The sequence below is a fragment of the Bos grunniens genome, chromosome 19, assembly GCF_055505025.1.
Source record: "Bos grunniens cultivar Pamir isolate PY7600 chromosome 19, Bosgru_T2T1.0, whole genome shotgun sequence".
NCBI classification, from domain to species: domain Eukaryota; kingdom Metazoa; phylum Chordata; class Mammalia; order Artiodactyla; family Bovidae; genus Bos; species Bos grunniens.
In genome coordinates this window covers 8,718,965-8,740,015 of record NC_141183.1, presented here as the reverse complement: position 1 = coordinate 8,740,015, position 21,051 = coordinate 8,718,965, and the positions used below count along the sequence as shown (strand labels likewise).

The 21,051-nt window shown below is 53.9% G+C and overlaps 1 long non-coding RNA gene across 2 annotated transcripts; it reads left to right on the top strand.

Moving 5' to 3' along the window:
- Positions 1-496: 496 nt before the first annotated feature.
- LOC147351148 (uncharacterized) lies at positions 497-2,167 on the top strand. Of its 2 annotated transcripts, none has more exons than XR_015146839.1 (3): positions 497-1,032; positions 1,574-1,722; positions 2,034-2,167. It is a non-coding gene; the product is annotated as an uncharacterized LOC147351148 (long non-coding RNA). The 2 variants fall into 2 exon arrangements; XR_015146840.1 differs by having other exon boundaries at positions 696-1,032; positions 1,516-1,722.
- Positions 2,168-21,051: the final 18,884 nt, after the last annotated feature.

Below are 21,051 nucleotides of genomic sequence, written 5' to 3'. Positions count from 1 at the left end.
CCTTGCCTCCTCCTCCTCCTCTATCCCTCTGCTGCCCTGCGGGAGGAGGAGCCAGGGTGAGCTTTCTGATGGGAAAACTGCAGCCCAGGAATGAGGGACGGGAGGGGCTGGCATCCTCGCTGACATTTCACCAGTGACTTCAGCTCAAGGGGAAGCTGGGACTCTCTGGGAAGCATCCGTAGGAAATCGCAGGCCACCCCGTGTCTTGGGTCTTGTCTTCATCACGGCCTTTCTTGTTCACTCCACTGCAAGCCCATTTACAACCGGCCCCCGACCCCAACCCCTTAACGCCCCTCCCCCCGCTGCCTCCCCCAGCCCACCCCGGCGTCTTTGCTCCTGCTGCCTGCTTCCCTTGGAACACCCTTTCCAGGAACTCAAATTGGGTCTTTGGAACCGGACGGAGTTTCTCCTCTCCCTCCTCCCCTCCCCCACCCCTGCCCCTCCTCCCCTCCCCCACCCCTGCCCCTCCTCCCCTTCCCCACCCCTGCCCCTCCTTCTCGGTGGGGCTTCTCCTCTCACTGAGCTGTTTCCTCTGCCCTTATCTCCGTAGCCGGGTGAAGCTGGAGTTATCTGGGTCCATTGGAATCTCACAGGGAGCGAAAGCCACCCCCACTCAGGCCCCGCCCCCGGCCCATTCACTCGGAATCTGTGGGGCGGAGCTGTCTACGGGCTCTCTGGGCTGAGCCCGCCTGTCTGCTGGCGGGAAGCCAGAGGTCCGGGCTGAGGTCCCTGTGCCACAGGCTCTCAGCACGATGCCTTACTGCGCGAGCCCAAACTTGTGTGCCTCAGCTTCCTTGTCGGCTTCGAGGGGATAAAGATGCCTGTCCTGGGCTGGCCTGGGGTTGGGTGGTGCCCCTGCATCCCCAAGTGGATGGTGAGCCAGAGGGCAGGAGCCACAGCTTCCTCGGTGCTGCGTGCAGAAGGGGAAGAAGGGCAGCCGGTGGGAACCGGGACCCAGGCGGAGAGGAAGGCCAGGTGTCTCCACTTATCATAAGAGTCTCCAGCGTACAGTTCTCGGTACAGTTCTCCAGAGTAAGTGAGTGTTCATTGGCTTTCATTTAAAACATAAATAAATACAGGGCCTGCCAGACAGGGCCAGTGGGAGTGTTGGCAAAGGGCTGGCAGCCCTCAGGGGCTGCAGGTGGGCGAGGTCACAGAGGGGAGTCGGGGAGACACACGGGTCCCCACCCCATGCTCTGGATCGCCTTGGGCAGTCCTCATGTTATAAAAGTACCCCTCACGGGGACTTCACTGGCCGTCCACTGGTTAAGACTCTGCACTTCCTCTGCAGGGGGTGTGGGTTTCGAGCCTAGCAGGGAACTAAAATCCTGCAAGCCACATGGTGCGGCCAAAAAATTAAAAGTGTCTTTTGAGAAGTTGCCAGATAAAATACAAGCTGCCCAGTTAGGTTTGACCTTCAGATAAGCAAAATGTAATTTTTTTGTAGTATAAGTATGTCTCATGTAGTATTTGGGATATACTGGTGCTAAAAAATGATTATTTGTCTGAAATTAGGATTTAACTGCACATCCTGTCGTTATACTTGCTAAATCTGGAAGCCCCGTGTTCTCAGTCCCCAGACCTAGACTTGCAGTCCTGGAAGGAAGGTTTGACCATCCCCCACTCGGGGTTCCCAAACACCAGGCTGGGGCCTGGGGCCAGCCAGTGACAAGCCCTCACCCGTCAGAGGCGAAATGAAACCAGTGAGCACAGCGCAAAGAGGTGAGGTTCTGCGGGTTTGTTTGGAGCTTTTTTTTTTTTTTTAAGCAAAGCTGAGATGTTCAAAGGACTGGTCTTTTTTTTTTTTTTAAGATTTATTTTTTATTTATTCATTTATTTTTGGCCGCGCTGGGTCTTCGTTCTTGAGCACAGGCTTCCTCTGGTTGTGGCTCTCGGGAGTTGTTCTTCGTGGCAGAGGATGGGCTCTAGGCACTCGGGCTCTGTAGTTGTGACACATGGGCTCAGTTGTCCCATGGCGCGTGGGATCTTAGTGCCCAGACCAGGGATCGAAACCGTGTCCCTTGCATTGGCAGATGGACTCCCCACCACTGGAGTGCCAGGGAAGTCGCAGAGGGCTGGTCTTTATCCTGAAAATTTCCCTTCCTATGTGTACAGATGTCCTACATGAGAAAAAGTCCTTTAAAAAAATAAACGATGGTAATAAGAAGTAGCATGTGTCTTTTTTTAGATATGTCTTTTTGTCAAAATTAAAACATAGTCACTCCATCTTAAAATCTCCAATTAACAGGACTTCCCTGGTGGTCCAGTGGCTAAGACCTCGTGCTCCCAAATGCAGGGGCCCGGGTTCGATCCCTGGTCAGGGAAGTAGATTCCGAATGCTGTAACAAAGAGTTCTCACTCTGCAACTAAAGATCCCGCGTGCCTCAAGTAGAAAACATCCCACATGATGCAACTAAGACCCAGCACAGCCATGTAAATAAACAAGTAAACATTTTTTAATGTCCAATTTGAAAAGCAAACAAAACTGGATTGTGAAATCTCAAAGCCAGGGGAGGTAAAATGATTGTCCGAACACCAGATTCAAGGGGGAATGTGCCAGGGTCCCAGGCTCCAGCCTTACAACCTCCCACTGTGCGCCCCTCTGTGAGTCCCTGTTCAGCCCCTCCTTTCCCTGTTCCCAGCCAGCCTTCTGGCAACACCTGTTCGCCGCCCCACACCTGCCTCTCCGCCCCACACCTGCCTCTCAGAGCTGTTCTCCAACCGAGGGAACTTGCAGCCTGGCTGTGACCTCCCTGCTGTGCTTCTTCCTAGCTGGGATCCTCAGGAAAAGCCCTAACCTCTCTGCTCTTGTGTTTTCTTTCCCTTGGGATGGAGACGATGACCCCATTGCTCAGGAGGCTTCACGGGTGTGTCCACGTGCCATGTTCTTCTTGTTGCACACTTAGAATCTGTGCAGTTTTCTAGCGTCGATGCTGCTGCTGCTGCTGCTAAGTCGCTTCAGTCGTGTCCGACTCTGTGCGACCCCATAGACGGCAGCCCACCAGGCTCCCCCGTCCCTGGGATTCTCCAGGCAAGAACACTGGAGTGGGTTGCCATTTCCTTCTCCAATGCATGAAAGTAAAAAGTGAAAGTGAAGTCACTCAGTAGTGTCCGACTCTGTGCAACCCCATAGACGGCAGCCTACCAGGCTCCCCCGTCCCTGGGATTCTCCAGGCAAGAACACTGGAGTGGGTTGCCATTTCCTTCTCCAAGTGTCAATGCTACAATTCAATAAAACCATTTATTAAAAATTAACAGCTAAGTTAAGGCCCCATTAGCAAAGAGGCTTCCCAATCGAGAAAAGCTGACACCCCTTATCTTGCTTGGAAATGTTGTTATTTGTTGTTGTCATTACCTCCAACTTTTAAAAGGGAACAGTAATTTATTATTTGTTGCCTGCATGCAGCTGGCAGAACCCACCACTAAGGAATAAAAAGATCTTCAGCTAAGCTCACACTTAGGGCAGTTTAATGAGGTCTTATTCTTCAAAATTAACCTTCAAACCCATTACATTCCAGGAAACTAAAAATTTACACTAGTTTTCCATTTTTAATGGGCTTACAATAAAAGGAAATATTTACAGCTCGAAATAAAATAGATGGCACTTTAAGTTCATTTTTCAAGTCATCCCAAATAGACATAAAAGGCAGAGAAAGACACATAAACCATGTAAAGAGAAACTTAGACATAACCATAATAAAAAACCAAAATGCCCATCTCCATGTAACAGACAGTAAGCGAGGGACGGTCTGGAGCCACACTCAGGCAGGGCTCTCAGCTCTGCATGTGGACAAGTAGTAGGAAGCAGCCATCGCTTCCAAGCCATGACACCCAGGGACTGAGCCACTGGGTCCCCAATATGCCCAACATCCCTCCACGAGATGGGTTCTCTGAGCCAACAGGAAATGCCTTCATTGTTCTGGAGTGGGACCACCAGGAGGCCGAGTGGAAACAGCTGGAAAACCAGGGAAGGCAGTGGAATGGGGGACGATTGAAGAGAAAGAAACATCTACTCAAGATGAGTCTAGGGACCTACCCAGTGGTCTAGTGGTTAAGAATCCACCTTGCAATGCAGGAGATAGGGGTTCAGTCCCCAGTCAGGGAACTAAGATTCCACATGTTGCAGAGTAACTCAGCCCATGAGCCACGACTACTGAGCCTGCACACTCCAGAGCCTCTGTGCCATGACAAAAGATCCCACGTGATGCAACTGAGACCCGTGCAGCCAATTAAAATACATACTGTAAGTAAGACGTCTGAAAACCTGAGCCCCAAAACGCAGGCACAGTTAATGCTAATAGAGACACTCAAGAAAAATCAACCATGGAGATGTGAAATCACAGCATGATTTCCATAAGAAATGCAAATAATAGAAGAATCTGAAAATGATATGTAGGACTATCAAAGAAAGTTTTAAAATTATGAAACCCAAACGGGCTTAAATGAAACAAATATAGGCGATCATGAAAAAGAATCAGCTGGAAATCCCAGAGTTTTCGGGATCTTAATTCCCTGACCAGGGATGGAACCTGGGCCCCGGCAATGAAAGTACTGACTCCTAACCACTAGACTGCCAGAAATTCCCACCAAAATTGTTCGAACACAAAATTCAGCACAGGATACATAAATATCAGTTCATACTCACATACTTAAGAGTGAAACTATAACACATCCAAGGATAAAAAGAAAATCTGAAAAGCTGTCAGAGATGAAAAGACAGATTATCCACAAAGAAGTGAATAGATTTTAGCAGATTTCTTGTAGTCCGAAGCAGTATTTTCAAGGGCTAAAGGAACACAACTATCATTCTAGAATTCTATCGCAGTCAAACTATCATTCAAGAGTGAGAACAGAGAACAGACATTTCAGACATGCAAAGTCTAAGCGTTCCCTTACCACAGACCTCCCCTGCGAGGAGCATGGCAGGGTCAGGAAACAGAGCTGGGAATGGCTTCACCAGATGACAAGGCAGGACAGAAATAGTACAGGATGTGGAGGTGGAAACGGAGGGGTGATGTGGATGACGGAGCCCAAGATGGAAGAGGTCATGGGGATGGGGAAGAGGAGGAGGTGATGAAGATGGGGATGACGGAGGAGGAGGAAGGGATGGGGCTAGAGAAGACTGAGGAGGTCACAGGGATGGAGGCGGAGGAGATGATAAATGTGGAGGAATCCACGGGGTGAAGAAGGTGGTGAGGAGGTGGGGATGGAGGGAAAGCAGGTGATGGAGCTGCAGCTGGAGGCTGGAGTCGACTTCATGGGGAAGGTGTCCAGCTTTCTGAATGGGTGCAAACAGCTTTATTTTCTCCTTTGTCACCCTCATTGCCCCTTAGTTGGAGAAGCTTTTCCTTCACCTTCAGCACCCAGAACCACCTGATCTTTGCTCAGCTAGACCCACTGGGGCATATTCAAACAACTAGATGATCCAACCTAAAATGTCAATGTCACACTCCATTCAAAGGCGCAGGACCAGAGATGAGACTGCTCTTCACCTCCCAGCTCCGCTCTACCCCTCCACATACCCTCTTCCATCACTCTGGCTTCTGACTCCTCTATGGGGCTGGAGGGAGAAGGAAAAGGGGCACAGCCGCTCGGGGGGTGCTGGCACGGTGTCTCCTGCCCGTGGATTCCTGAGACGGGGTGGGTGGGTGTTCAAGCACAGGCTCTGCCGTGGGGACCCCTCCAGGCCCCACCGCAGCCCCGGCCGGTGGTTCAGACCTGGCCCACCCTGAGGGCCAGTAGAAATGCAGAGTGTGGCCACCCAGGTGACCTTCAGAGCCATCGCTGATCGTCTGCACACAAGGCCAGGCCTCCCAAGGACACCCCACTTCTCGTGTCCCCAGGCGCAGTTCTGAAGCTCAGCAAACGCCCAGCTGAAGGTCTGCCCTCAAGGACTGCCTCTGTTGGCTGGGGTGGGATAGGGGGTATGCCCTCCCCCACTCCCCACCTCTGTTCCTAAAACCTTGCCTCCAGCCAAGCCCCTGTTAGCTTCTAGCATCCTCTGCTCTTGTGGCCTTGACTTGGGCACTCTGTGTGCTTTGAAAAGTGAGAATGAAAGTCACTCAGTTGCGTCGGACTCTTTGTGACCCCGTGGGCTATACAGTCTGTGGAATTCTTCAGGCCAGAATACCGGAGTGTGTAGCCATTCCCTTCTTCAGGGGATCTTCCCAACCCAGGGATCAAACCCAGGTCTCCCGCATTGCGGGTGAATACTTTACCAGCTGAGCCACCAGAGAAGGCCAGGAATACTGGAGTAGGGTAGCCTATCCCTTCTCCAGTGGATCTTCCCAACCCAGGAATCGAATCAGGGTCTCCCGCATTGCAGGCAGATTCTTTGCCAGCTGAGCTGTGTGCTTTACAGGCACCAATTCATTGAAACCTCATCACAGTCCCATTTCACAGATGAGGAAACAGAAGTCACCTGCTCAGGGTCACACAGCTGCTCACCAGCGCAGCCTTAACCCAATCCCGGGCGGCACTCCTCCTGGCACTGTGCTCGTAACCACTCTGCTGTCCTGCCTGGCCCTCCCTGGACTGCTCTGCAATCTCTGGGCAAGTCTGGAATGGAGTGTCCAGCCCCCCATCTGACACGTGCAGGCTCTGTCTTCTCTGCTTCCAGACTTCACCCAGACCCCGGGCATGGGGGAAAACCGGTTGGATGGGGGAGCCCAGGGGTTTCTGGGGTGAGGGAATAAAGGAGTGGTTATTCTTAGCCTGGACTCTTAGTATCCTATTCATAGGCAAGGCCTCCCGGGGGACGGGCCTCCGGGCTCTAACCCTCTAACCGCAGGCACTGGACTCAGCAGATCATCATCGCAGGGCCTGTGCAAGGCGGTCTGCTGACCCAGCCCTGGGCAGCCGGCGGTGACTCAGCCCTGGGAAATTACAGGCTTCCCGGGATCAGCCGGCCGAGAGGGGCCTAAATACAGGTTGGGGGAAGGAGGGCGGGGCAGAGCCAGCGTGGGGGCAGGGCCTCTCTGCGCGGGACCTGGGTTACACCTTATGGGGGCCACAGACGGGCCCCAGCAAGGGTGGGGTGCAGGGGACAGACAGCCGTGGGAGGTGGGGGACAAGGAGACAGGCCCCAGCAGGAAAGAAGGGGAGAGAGACCAGGACAGGCTTGGGGACTGGGCCCTGCCTCAGCTCCTCCTCAGGGATGTTGGATGAGCCCCTTCTCGAAGGCCACATGTGGACTGAGAGAGATTGGCCCTGTCCATACGCTGGCGTCTGGAACCTTCCAGTGCTCCGAATCATGACCACCCAGGAGATCACACCCGTCCATCCCAAAGGAAATCAGCCCTGAATATTCAGTGGAAGGACTGATGCTAAAGCAGAAGCTCCAGTACTTTGGCCTCCTGAGGCCAAGAACCTACTCATTGGAAAAGACCCTGATGCTGGGAAAGATTGAAGGCGGGAGGAGAAGGGGACGATAGAGGATGAAATGGTTGGATGGCATCGCCGGCTCAATGGACGTGGGTTTGAGTGAACTCCGGGAGAGAGTGGAGGACAGGGGAGCCTGGCTGCTGCCGTCCACGGGGTCACAGAGAGTCGGCCAGACTTAGCAGATGAACACACGCAGGGCAGGCATGGGAAGCGTCTCACCTTATTGCATTCCTGAGCCCAGGGCTGGGCTGTGGGTTAGGATTTGTGAATTGGCAGGAAGAGGAGGGGCTGGAGATGATTTCTCCCTGGTGCCCCTCGATCCCCACGACCCGCCTTCCTCCCACCAGGGAGTTGGGCACAGAAAGGGACTTTCTGCACATTTCTGGCAGGAAATGGAAAAGAAAGAAGGACTGGCCTCCAGGCTTCCTTACTTCCTGTCCTAATTCCCTCAAAGTGGCCCGCCTCCTCCTCCTCCTCTGCTTCCCCTGGGCCCCACCCGGCGGATGGGGGATGTTTACACATCTGACCCGGTGACCCATATTCCAGGCGGTAAGGAGCTGGGAGGGAGGCTGGCAGGTTCTGAAAGGCCGCAGCCATTCCTCCGGAAGCAAAGGCCGGTGATGGAGCTCTGAGTGTTGGGCCCACGGAACTTTCTAGAGGTGTGTGCAGCCTCCACCCGTGTTTGCTGTGAGGTCACCGGGCTCAGCACTGGGGCAGTAGGAGAGGAGCAGAGCCAGGAGATTTGGGCTGCAGCGGTCCCTGGGCTCTGGGGTGCGCAGGGCTTGCGCCCTAGCTTTTCCTTCTCCCAATCCAAAGGGCACAGCCATCCTCACTCACCACCCCCACTGCCAGAGTGACCATCATCCGGGGCAGAGGCCGCCTTCTGGCTGGACCTCTCCCTTCTTCTCTCTGTCCCTCAGCTCAGGAGCAGTTGGCTCTGCCTCCCCGGCTGGTGCCTCTCAGTGGAGGGCAGACGAGCAGTGCGTGCTCAGGACCACCCTGCAGCCTGGGCTCCTCGCCCGTCGCGGTCACTCTAGCATGGCACCCCTCCAGCTGGGGGGAGCTGGGGGAAGCTGGCTAGATTGCGAGTCTGACCCTTGACTCGTGGGTCCAGCAGGAGACAGTTCCTCGAACTTTTCACAGAGGACCTGCCTGGGCCCAGGTCCTGTGTCCATAACTGTCCTTCAAATAGACGCTGCATCATTCAGTCAAATAATTAGGGACATCCAGGCCAGGCGCCACAGTGGTAAAGAATCTGCCTGCCCATGCAGGAGATGCCAGAGACGCAGGTTCGATCCCTGGGTCGGGATGATTTCTCCCTGGTGCCCTGGAGAAGGAAATGGCAACCCACTCCAGTATTCTTGCCTGAAAAGTTCCACAGACAGGGGAAACTGGCGGGCTACAGTCCATGGGGTCACAAAAGAATCAGACACGACTGAGCGACTGAGCATCCTCACCCTGGATAAGACGGTGTAGACAGGTCCCTTCCTGCTCCTCTCTGCAAAACACAGCTGCAAACCCTGGGGTGATGCAGGAGGCAACCAAAGGGGGTTCTGACGACTGGAAAGAAGGTGAGCTGATCAGGGATCGCAAGGCTGAGTCTGAATGGAAAACAGCTGGGCATCTATGATCCCCCAGGCCCCTGTCCCGACCCAACAGAAGCAGGCGACCCAGGTGTGCCTTCCTCAAGCAGGCTCACTGCTCTCCTGGACTGACCCGGAGCCTCACCAAACACAAGCTCTACCAGGCAGAACCAGCCAGGGGACCGACCCGGAGCCCCTGACGTTAAGTGGCCCGGTGTCAGGTGGTGGTATGATTTTTGCTTCAGTCATCACATTTGATTTAGAATCCTCATTGAGGAGGAAAGTGTATTGTACCTACATTTTCTGCTCTTTCCATTGTTTGTTATGCCTTCCTGATGGTTTAAGATTCCTTCTTTTATTATTTCCCTTCTGTCTTAAGAGTTTCCTTTCACCATTCTTTAGATCTGTCGGCTGACAGAGGAGGCCCTTCCTTCTGGAACGGCCTGTTCTGGAATTTAAAATTCACAGTCGAGGGACTTCCCTGGCGGTTCAGTGGCTGGGACTCTGCGCTTTCAATGCAGGGGACATGCATTCCATCCCCGGTCGGGGAACTAAGATCCTGCACGCCGCACAGAATAGCCAAAAAAATTCACAATCAACAGTTGTTTCATTTCAGGCTGCCCTCAGACCTTGCTGGGGACAAGTGTCCTGGCACCCATCTGTGAGCTCAGCCAACACGGATTCTGCCACACCGCTCAGAGCCCAGCTCCACGTCCTCCTTGGAGGCACACCCTGAGGTACCCCCCCAGCCAAACCCAGCAGGAGCTGGGCTTCTGGTGCTTCCTATGACCTTCCTCCTCCTCCTTGGCTCCTCACTCCCTTGTAATTGACTTAAAATTGTGCAATTAAAAGTCTGGTTCATGACAGCAGACAGGTGAACGAAACAGACAAGGTGACAGCTTCAGGAGCTCACAGACTGGGGTAAGGTGAACCCAGGACAAGTGAACGACGATGGTACAACCTGGTGAGAGCTCGGAGGGGGAACAGCCTGCTAGGTGAGCACAGAGCAGGAGCACACGTCCTAATGTGGAGGAGTCAGGGAAGGCTTCCTGGAGGAGGTGGCCTCCTAGAGGTCAAGTTCCTCAGGTTAGGCAGAGGGAGGGAACATTCCCAGCAGAGGTGACCATGGTACCAACCAGCCTGGGTGGGAATCCCAGGCCCTGAGCCCACCCACAGGCTGTGACTTCTTTGGGCCTTAGTTTCCCTGTCTTTAAGACTGAGAAGGAACTCGGGGCGGGGGAGCGGGGAGGGCAGGGGAGCGCAGTGTCACCTGCCTTGCAGTGAGACTCAGTGAGGACCACGCCTGAGAAGGAGGCCCAGTCCCCACAGGCCCCGGGAGTGTCCACTGAAGGTCCCAAGGCCCAGCACTGGGTATCAGACCCTTCCCCTCGTTGCGCAGTCTGCTGACCTCCGTGCTTCCTTCCAGGATCTTCTGCCGGTGGGAAGGGCCAGATAAGCCCCCAGCCTGCCCTTGTTCAAGGCTGGGGGATGGCCGGCTGCCCTCCACCTGCAATCCAGCAGGTGGCGCTGTGGACTTAGCTGGGGCTGCCTCCCCCTGCCCTCCCCCTGCGCTCCAGCAGGTGGCGCTGTGGGGGCCGCCTCCCCTGCCCTCTGCACTCCACCAGGCGGCACTGTGGACTTAGGCTGGGGCCGCCTCCCAGGGGGGACGCATGGAGAGCCCAAGAGAGGCAGGGCGGGTGGTGTTTCCACTTGCAAAGTGGGGAGAGCATCCTTCATGGTCCCCATCCCCCCTAACTCCAGAGAAGAGGAGGGGGCTGAAAATCCAAGCCCATTTTCAAGTGCTTCGTTTCTAAATTATCCTGGAACGGTGGCTTTTGGAGTTGAGAAGAACCTTCGAGATCTCCTCCCAGACAGAACCGTGCACATTCCCTGATCTCTGAATATAACCCCCACCCGGCGCTGAGGTGCTGGGGCTTTGGTTTCACCTTCAGAGGGATCCTCCCTCTGCTGTTAGGTCTCCATCAGGCAGATGAGAAGGTCAGGTCTCAGAGAGGCAGAGAGACTCACACCAGGGCCTGCAGCCCGTGACTGGGAGGCAGGGCTGGAAGTCTGACCCCACACGCCCAAGCCGGATGCTCTCCATTATGCAGTCTGCAGCCCCGAGGCTCCTGGAGGGCTGGACACCCCAGCTCCCTGCCCTGCAGCCTCCTCCAGTAGTAAGGACCTTGATGATCCATCTTCATCCTCATTCAACCAGGCCCACCTCTCAGACTCCAGAACTGCAGCCCTGAACAGAGCACACAGGGCCTCCGCTCTCCTGGGGCCTGAGTCTGTGGTCCCATCAGAGGAGAGCACTGGGGTGTCTGGGCAGCTGGTGCTGTTTAGATCAGGAGGTGAGAGCAGGTGGCGAAGACCTGGTGGGGAGATGGCAGGTGCAAAGGCCCGGGGCAGAGAGCAGCCTGATTGGCTGTGATAACATCTGAGAAAGAAAGGGAACCATGGGTGTGACTGAAAGGTTCGCAGGTCATTGTGATCATCATCATTGGCCTCCTCACAGTAGCTAATGTTTATAGAACGCTTGCTCAGCACAGGCTCAGTGCTAACAAAGTACACCATACACTTAATTTTTTAATTAATTAATTAACTTATTTATTTGGCTGTGCCGGACCCTAGTTATGGGATGCAAACTCTTAGCAGCAGGGCCTGTGAGATCTAGGTCCCTGATCAGGGATCAACCCAGGCCCCCTGAATTTGGAGCTCAGAGTCTTAGCCACTGGACACCAGGGAAGTTCCATCATGCCCTTAAAACCTTGAGATTGAAAGAGGTCCCACGGCTTCCCCGCTGCCAGGCAGGCAGCCTGTGGCAGAGCTGGCGCCCTGGCTCTGGGGTGCCCACAGCTTAGTCTGCAGTTGTCCAGCCCGCAGGCGGGAGATGGAACAAGAGCAGACCCCAAGGCTGCGGGACTCGCCTGGAGGAAGATGAGAAACCCCCATCCGGCTCTGATGCGGCCGCTCCAAGGGAGTCGGAGGACAGGCTGAAAACAGAAGCAACATTCTTCTCATTTGTAGGCAACTTCCCTCCAACCTGCATGTCACGTGCGGGGCCGCTGACCCCAGGGTGACAAAGTCAAATGCGTGACCAGATTCACGCGCCCTGTTCTGAGCACACGGGCCTCACACCTCACACACACACTTCTATCACTGTCCCCCGAATAAATGTGTTTGTGATTTAGGAAATTCCACACCGTGTCTAATTTCATTCATTAAACAAAATCAGGAAGTAATCACAAGGGAATCTGGCATTACTAGAGGATTCTGGCCGGGGGCTCCTGTCAGCAGCCTTTTCCCAGAGCGCGTCTTCAAATCCGATCTGGCCGACTGGGAAGGTGTTTATTGAGGAGCCTGCAGTCATGTCTGGATCTTGCTGATGACAATGACAATGAAGACAGTCCATGAGGCTCAGCGAAACAGCTGGAACTTATCCGGGCATCATCTGGAGGTGAGCCCGTCACTGTCTGGTCCAGATGTCCAGGCCTGGATCTGCAAGGCTGTGTTCTCTGTGTGGGACCAGGCGGGGGAGAGTCTGTGTCGGGGCCTGGAATCCAAACGCATTTGGCTCCTTGGTCCAGCCAAGGAGGCTCATTTCTGCCCAGCCTGGGTGTCTGCCGTCTCAGTGACTGCCATGGGAGAACTGGACTTTGGAGGAATTCACGTTGCACCCTTCATTAAAACCGTGCTCTTCACAGCTGCTGCTGTCTTTGCAATGGGCAGAGCACCAATCTAGAGGTGCAGGGCCAGAGGTCGAGCTCCAGCTCCACTTTTATGGACTCACTGTGTTACTCTGGGCAAATGTCTTTACCTCTCTGGACCTCACTCTCTTCCTCCCAGTCGTGAGAGTGTTGGATTAGAACAATGAGTTTCAACTGGGGATGGTTTTGCCCCTGTAGGGGATAGTGGGCAAAGTCTGAGACATCCCTGGTGGTTACAGTTGAGGGTTGCTATTGGCACCTGGAGGGTAGGGGCCAAGGATGCTGCCAGACACCATATAGTGCATTAGACAGCCCCCTCCACAAAGAGTGAACCCCCCTAAATCCCACCTGGTGGCTCAGATGGCAAAAGTCTGCCTGCAATGCAGGAGACCCAAGTTCGATCCTTGGGTCGGGAAGATCCTCTAGAGAAGGGAATGGCTACTTGATCCAATATTCTTACCTGGAGAATCCCAAGGACAGAGGAGGCTGGCGGGCTACGTCCATAGGGTTGCAAAGAGTCAGACACGACCGAGTGACTAACACGTTCATTTTCATGATGTCAGTGGGGCCAAAGTTGATGCTGGTTGTCCAGATGACAGGAGAGGACCGAGGCCAGCCCTGGCCAAGCAGGACTCGAGTGGAGAGGTGGAGAAGGCCCGCTGCCCGATTCTTCCCCCGTCCTTGAAGCTGTCCCAGGGAACACAATGACATTCCAATGGGTTCCCTTTGGCTCTGGGAACAGCGGAGGTGTGAGGAGCTGGCGGCCAAGCCTGGAACTTGTGACTGTGAACCCTGGGAACTCGGGGTCAAAACGTCATCTCAGGGCTCCTCAGAGTGTGGGGTGACTTGACACCCAGACCCGCCCTCTCTGCTCCATCCGCCTTCATTTGTTCGTCTCCTCACAGCTTCAGAGACAGGCAGGCGTCCCTTTAACCTGATAGATATTCTCTGCCTATTTCCAGAGGCAGTGGAGCCAACATTCATCTTCATTTATAAAAATCTGTGTTCCCCTTTCAGATCTGTCCTGGAAGGTGACCCTGCCCAGGAGATGGCCACTCACTCCAGAAACCCCAAACTGACCCCTAGCAACTGACCCCCAACAGAGCCAAGCCGGATTCCAGGGAAGAGCCGGGCAAAGCTTTCCCCACTTGTCTCTAGTTTGTGTTTTCTCTTCAGCTTCCTCCTGTGATTTTCTAAACCAAACAGCTTCCTAGGACGCACACGGAAGTGTTTTAAAATGAGACAATAAGAGAAATCACTTGTTCTCTGACGACAGCTGGTTGGTTGTTTTAATAAGGGTTAAAGTCCCGCGTTTCTTGGACTCAGCGCTGACTTGGGAATGCTGCCGGCTTTGTGTCCACACGAGGGCGCTCTTGACCGTGGCTGCTGGGTATGGATCGTGTCCAGGGTCAACACTGGAGCCCCTGGAATCAGGGCATTCATTTTCCTTTCTTTCTTTATAAACTATGTATTTATTTATTTGGCTGCACCAGGTCTTGGTCGCAGCACGTGGGCGCCCTGATCTTCACTGTGGCATGCCAGATCTTTAGTTGCAGCATGCAGGATCTAGTTCCCCGACCAGGGATCAATCCCTGGACTCCCTGCATTGAGGACATGGAGTTTTAGCCCCTGGACCACCAGCAAAGTCCCAGGGCTGTGATTTTTCAACCCTTACTGTTGTCTGATTGTCTATAGGTGGCTGCTCAGCTGACCCTGGCCCTCTGTGAAGACCTGCTACTTACTGTCCACCTCTCTCTCCACATCCTTCCCACCCATCACTCGGCACCAGTCCCTAAAGGATTTCTCATAAGGGTTTCAAAAAGCTTGAAGTGAGCTTGGTTCTGAAGCTGCTGAATCTAGAGAGTCACTGAAAATGAATCAAAAGTCACTACACAAAAACCAACATCAGGACTTTCCTGGTGGCTCAGTGGATAAGAATCCCCATGCCAAAGCAGGGGACATGGGTTCGATCCCTGGTCGGGGAAGATTGCACATGCCCAAGAGCAACTGAGCCCATGCACCACGACCACTGAGCCTGAGCTCTAGAGCCCTCGAGCCGCGATTACTGAATCCACGTGCCCCAGGGCCAGCAGCTCTCAAATCCTGAGCTTGCATGCTCCTGAGCCCGTGAGCCTAGAGCCTGTGCTCTGCGACGAGAGAAGCCGCCACAGTAAGAAGGCTGTTCACTGCAACTTGGGAGAAGGCCCCATTCTCCGCAGCCTGGTTGCAGCAACGAAGACCCAGCGCAAACAAAAATTGTTGTTCAGTCGCTCAGTTGTGTCCAACTGTTTGCAACCCCATAGACTGCAGCACGTCAGGCTTCCCAGTCCTTCACTATCTCCTGGAGTTTGCTCAAGCTCACGTCCATTGAGTCAGTGATGCCATCCAACCATCTCATCGTCTGTCACACCCCTTCTCCTCCTGCCCTCAACCTTTCCCAGCATCAGGGTCTTTTCCAATGAGTTGGCTCTTCGCATCAAGTGGCCGATGTATTGGAGCTTCAGCTTCAGCATCAGGATAAACAAAAATAATTTAATTTTAAAAAACCAACATCTGATGCATCAGAGATTTAAGCATTAAAACAAAAAGTAAAGCCATGAAAGCAACTTAAGAATGTAGGAAAATGTTTGTTGCTCTTGTCGTGTTGTGTGTGGCTCGCAGAGTCTCAGTTCCCCAACCAGGGACTGAACTCGGGCCACTCCAATGAAAACCTGGAATCCTAACCACTAGGCCACCAGGGAACGCCCCAACAATATAGGAAAGTTTAGCATGTGGAAATCCTAAGCAAGATGTAAAACCCAGGAACTGTTAAGGAAAAGAAAATAGAGTTGACCTCATAAAGATTAACAGTTGCCCCATCTCATTCAGAGCTTAAACCAAAAAGCTGTGGCCTCGCAGGACCCATAAGGCCTTTGGGGACCTAGCTGTCCCTCCCCCCGCCTCTGACCTCCTCCCTGTATTTGTCAGGACAAGCCCCTTTCTGCAGTGGGATAAACGGATAAACCCTGACGTCACGTGCAGTGGGGACTTACTGTAGTCCAGTGAGAGGCAGGCAGAGGCCACTTCCCGTGGTGACTCAGGGGTGCTGTCCATCCTGGACACGGGCCATCACCCTTTGAGTTTGTCCAGGGGCAGCCCGTCTCCTCGGTACCGGATCCCTGTCCCCAGCAGCCAAGTCCTGCGGTGGCAGAATCCAGGCACAGGTGAGGCAGGTGCCCGGCCACACCTGATGCCCGTCCTCACTCGGTTTGCTGAGCGGAACTCAGACTTTCTCTATTTGGCTTCCAAACACAAAGGATCTCCCACTTGCTTGTCTATCCGTGGGTCAGCAGAGAGCGGTTCTGAAACCGGGTGACCAGGTCCCAGGGGGCTAAGCATCACCCCCACCCCTGCCCACTGACCACCAGGGACCCTGCCCCTCCTCCAGGCTTCTGCCACACCGTCTATACTACATGGATCCCCCAGACACCTCCGCAGTGTCAACACAGACCCAGCACTCACACACGCACGCACACATAAGCATCCCTACACATGACAATGCCCGAGGGGGTGCAAGGGTGGCGACGTCCTCTCTGAGAAGCACTGGCAGGGCAGGGCTGCTGGGCAGGGCTCAAGGTTTACCTGTCAGTGGGCGGCTCCTGACCCAGGATTTCAGGAAAGTGGGCAGATGCCTCACCTTGCCCTCGGGGCCGCCCCACAGCTGGGCGAGGGCCACCTTCCCCACCAGGCCCTGGAGGCTGGCTCAGGATTCTTCTTGGGGCCCATGAACATATTTTAATTCTCTTAAAATCAGAAGGAAACATGAGCAGTGTTCCTTGATTTCTGGGGTGGGGAAGCGGCTCCAGGCGCCCCTGTGGAGCCCTGATCCAGTGCATCCAGGGGACACCTGGGCTCCGCAGCCGCGGGTTTCAAGTCCTCAGATTCTCCCCTCTGCGGCTCGAACCAGCCACGGTCAGTTGAATCTGTGGATGTGAAACCTGCGGCCATGGGGGCTGACGGTCCCGGTGCTGGGACCGCATCACATGCACTTTATGCCTCCAGCCGTGAAACATCTCACTCACGTTGTCTGATGGAGAAAGAGCCTCCACCCGGGGCTTCCCAGGTGGCACTGGTGGTAAAGAACCCGCCTGGCAATGCAGAAAACGTAAGAGATGCAGGTTCAATCCCTGGGTGGGGAAGATCCCCTGGAGGAGGGCATGGCCACCCACTCCAGTAATTCTTGCCTGGAGAATCCCCATGGACAGAGGAGCCTGGTGGGCGACAGTCCATGGGGTCACAGAATCGGACACGACTGTGATGGCTTAGCAGACACACGAGGCCAGAAGCGAGGAGAACTCCACTTTCACTGCATAGATATTTTGGGGTGTCTGCCCTGAGGTGGGTACTGTCCTTGGCCCTGGCGGGGACAGAGCCGTGGGCCAAGCACACACCCACCCACTGTGAGTGCGGGAGCTGTGCCCCCCACCCCAGGCCTTGTGCTCAGCCCCGCACAGAGGGTGATGGGTGGGGGTGGACAGAGAGAAGGTGCTGGAAGGCCTGGGAGCAGCTGTCCCCGGCAGCCACCTCCCTCCACAGCAGGCTGTCTGTCCTCCATTTCCACGGGCGGCCGAGCAGGGGGACAGTCAGCGACATCTAATCACCCCTGTGGCTTTCTCATTTCCTCCCTGAAATGGGAAGACATGGTGCTGCAAAGCTTTCTTGTTTTGTGTGCCCTGCCTTCTGATCTCGCCTTCGGCGGCTTGTCTTCCATCGATGCCCAGCTCGTCCCTCTCCCAGTGAACCCTCCCCCGCAGGCACTGGTGTCTCCTCAGACCTGGGCCCCGGCTGGATCCCCAAGTCCTTGGAGCGTCCCAGCTGTCCTGCACCCCCACATTGGCAGACCGGCTCTGATAACCACTTGCTGGCTGTATCTTGACAGCGACCTGAGGAGATAACCTGCTTCCTCCCATTTTATCATCAGTGACAGCAAGCAGGTGAGAACCCGGGCTGTGGAAGCTCCTGGCTGGACTCATGGCCGCTGCTCAGGGAGCACCCCCTCCCTCCTCTGGGCTGCACCTTCTTAAGCTGTAAGAGCTTGTGGCTCAGCTGGTAAAGAATCCACCAGCAATGTGGGAGACCTGGGTTCAGTCCCTGGGTTGGGAAGATCCCCTGGAGAAGGGAATGGCTACCCACTCCAGTATTTTGGCCTGGAGAACTCCATGGACTGTATGGGCCATGGGGTCGCAAAGAGTTAGACACGGCTGAGCGACTTTCACTTTCAGATCAGTCTAAGCTCTTTGCCCAGCTCTGACAGCCTGGAATTTCATTCTACGTAAAATAAAGAAGGATAAGCCTATTGATGGGGAAAACCCAAATCAAAACACCCAAACACACACACACACCCCAAGGAGAGATGATTCCAGATTAATCAGGTTTGTTGTTGTTGTCAGTGATAAATGTCAAAGGCTTTGCAATGCCAGGACTGGAGCAAACTTTCTGCAATCTGTCAAGTTTCCACAGGATGTATATACACACTAGGGTGTATTTGTACAGAAAGAAGCTTAGCGTCAGGAACTGGCTCATGTGATAATGGAGGCTGACAAGTCCTGGGACCTGCAGAGGGCGAGCTGGAGACCCAGGAGAGCTGACGGCCTGACTCCTATCTGAAAGCAGGCAGATGGCAGACTCAGGAAGAGCCGGTGTCCAGTCCAAAAGAGAAAAAGCCAGTGTCCCAGATCAAGGCCACTGGGGAGGGGGAATCCTCTTACTTATGGGAGGGTCAACCTTTTTGTTCTATTCAGGCCTTGAGCTGATTGGATGGGGCCCGTCTGCTTTACTCAGTCTACCCAGTAAATGTTAATCTCATCTAAAAAAAAAAACCAGCACCCTCACAGACACACTCAGAACTGTATGGTGACCAAATAATTGGGCCCCACGGCTCAGCCAAATCGACCCACAGAATTAACCATCACACCTCTTCCTAGGCAAGATTTCAGCAGACGTGGGAGTTGAAGAGTTTTCTCCCATGGCTGGGACTCCAGGGGCACAGATGAAAGCAGCAGAGACGGCTCGCTGCCCAACTCTGTGACGGGCATGCACATCTTCCTCATGGCCACATGGTGGCGCCCACGGACGCAATTCCCTGGAGGGTGCCGTGACTAACCTTCATCGGCCAGAAGGGGGCTCCAGCTGGGGGCTGAGGTTGGGTTTTCCTGACTGTAACGCAGGGACTCTGAGCAGGGGTGCAGACCAGCCTTGCAAAAGGGAAGGAGCAGAACTCGGCAGCCCAACAATTCCGTGGGAATCTGGATCCTTCTACAGGAGCAGCTGGGAGGGTCCTACTTTCTGGAGCCAGGCACTCGCCTCTTTTAGGTTCCCAGAAAGAGCCCAGACTCCTCTGCCCTTGTGTCTCACTTTGACACAGGGCGTTTGGGGCTGGCGCACAGAGGCTCAGTAATTTGGATACCCCAGGGCTCATAACTGGCTCTCTGCCACTGTCAAAATGGGTCCCGGTGACTGACCGCACTCTTAAACCCAAAGGCAAGGTTGGAGTGGGAAAGTCTGGTTGCTTCTATTTGAAGGAAGAGAAAGGGGAGGTCATAGGCAGCACTCAGCAAGGGGCAGAACTTTAAAGGGACCGGCCTCCAATTTTTTCCTGGAAGACCCCAGGAGCCCGGCTGCCACTTGCTGCCAGCTGGCTGGCACTGCTTTGCTGTCCTGGGCACAGACACCACAAACGCAGGGTACGCCCCTGGGCTCAGAACTTGGGCCATGGGTGCCAGCAGCCCCCACCTTGTGATCTGGATAAAAGGAAAGCAGAAGTGTTAAGTTGCTCAGCTGTGGCCAACTCTGCAACCCCACGGACTGCAGCCCACTAGGCTCCTTTGTCCATGGGATTTCCCAGGCAAGAATGCTGGAGTAGGTGGCCATTTCCTTCTCCGGCGGAACTTCCCAATCCAGGCACCCAACCGGGGTCTGCTGCATTACAAGCAGATTCTTTACTGTCTGAGCCACCAGGGAAAGGAGGAGATTCCCGAAGACAGAACCAGTATTACTTTCCTTGTAGGGAAAACAACCCACTTAAAGCCCTAACTAAAAAACAACAAACCACCTTACTATCGTAAGATAAAACAGAGACACGGAAGAGCATACATTGAATCCGCAACTTGGTGGAAAGATTGCCCCACGCCCCCCATAACCTGGGCTGCATCCCCAGAAGGAACCATCACGTGGCTACGTGCATCTCTAGTTAATAGTTTGGTCTTGTTTGTTAAGTGAAAATCTCTTTCATTTATGGGACTCCCCCACTTCCACTCCTTTCTTCCCCTCACAATTTATCTGTTGAAGAACCCAAACCTCTTGTTTCCCGAACAGCAGTTCAGCTGTTGCCCATCTTCTATACTTCCTACAAATCGGCAGCCAGACCCAGAGCCTGGCCTGGGCTGAAGAACTCACAGGGCTGCAGGTCTCCAGAAGACCAGAATATGTAGTTGTCTCTTTCCATGACCTTAGCAGCTGAGCACCGAAGAATTGATGCTTTTGAACTGTGGTGTTGGAGAAGACTCTTGAGAGTCCCTTGGACTGCAAGGAGATCCAACCAGTCCATCCTAAAGGAAATCAGTCCTGAATATTCATTGGAAGGACTGATGCTGAAGCTGAAACTCCAATACTTTGGCTACCTGATGTGAAGAACTGACTCATTGGAATAGACTCTGATGCTGGGAAAGATTGAAGGCAGGAGTAGAAGGGGATGACAGAGGATGAGACGGTTGGATGGCATCACCGACTCAGTGGACATGAGTTTGAGTAAACTCCGGGAGTTGCTGATGGACAGGGAGGCCTGGTGTGCTGCAGTTCATGAGGTCGCAGAGTCGGACATGACTGAGCGACTGAACTGAACTGAGCAGCTGGAGATGCTGAACGCTTAGATCTGTTCACTCATGCGAAACGGCGTTATTGTTATTCCTTTAATTAATTCGCTTGCTTACTTTCATGGGTACTGCTCTCCAGCTTCTGTCCATTTAGGAAAGGCAGGATAAATTCAGCTTGTTTACCTACCAGCTTTCTAAATTGGTTCCTTATCGTCCTCCAAAGGGGATCAGTTCTATATGAAAACTGCTTGGAATTATGAATTCATGGATTTTAACACAGTCAGTGGGTTGGAAGTTGACTGCACTCTAGAGTGTTCCATTCTATGTATTTATTTGGCCGCACCAGGTCTTAGCTGTGACAAGCAGGGCCTTTTTGGGTGCGGCATAGGAACTCTTAGTTGCAGCACGGGGGATCTAACTCCCTGACCAAGAATGGAACCCAGGCCCCTTGTGTTGGGAGCACAGAGTCTCAGCCAACAGACCACCAGGGAAGTCCCTCGTGTTGCATTCTTGACCAGTAAAAGC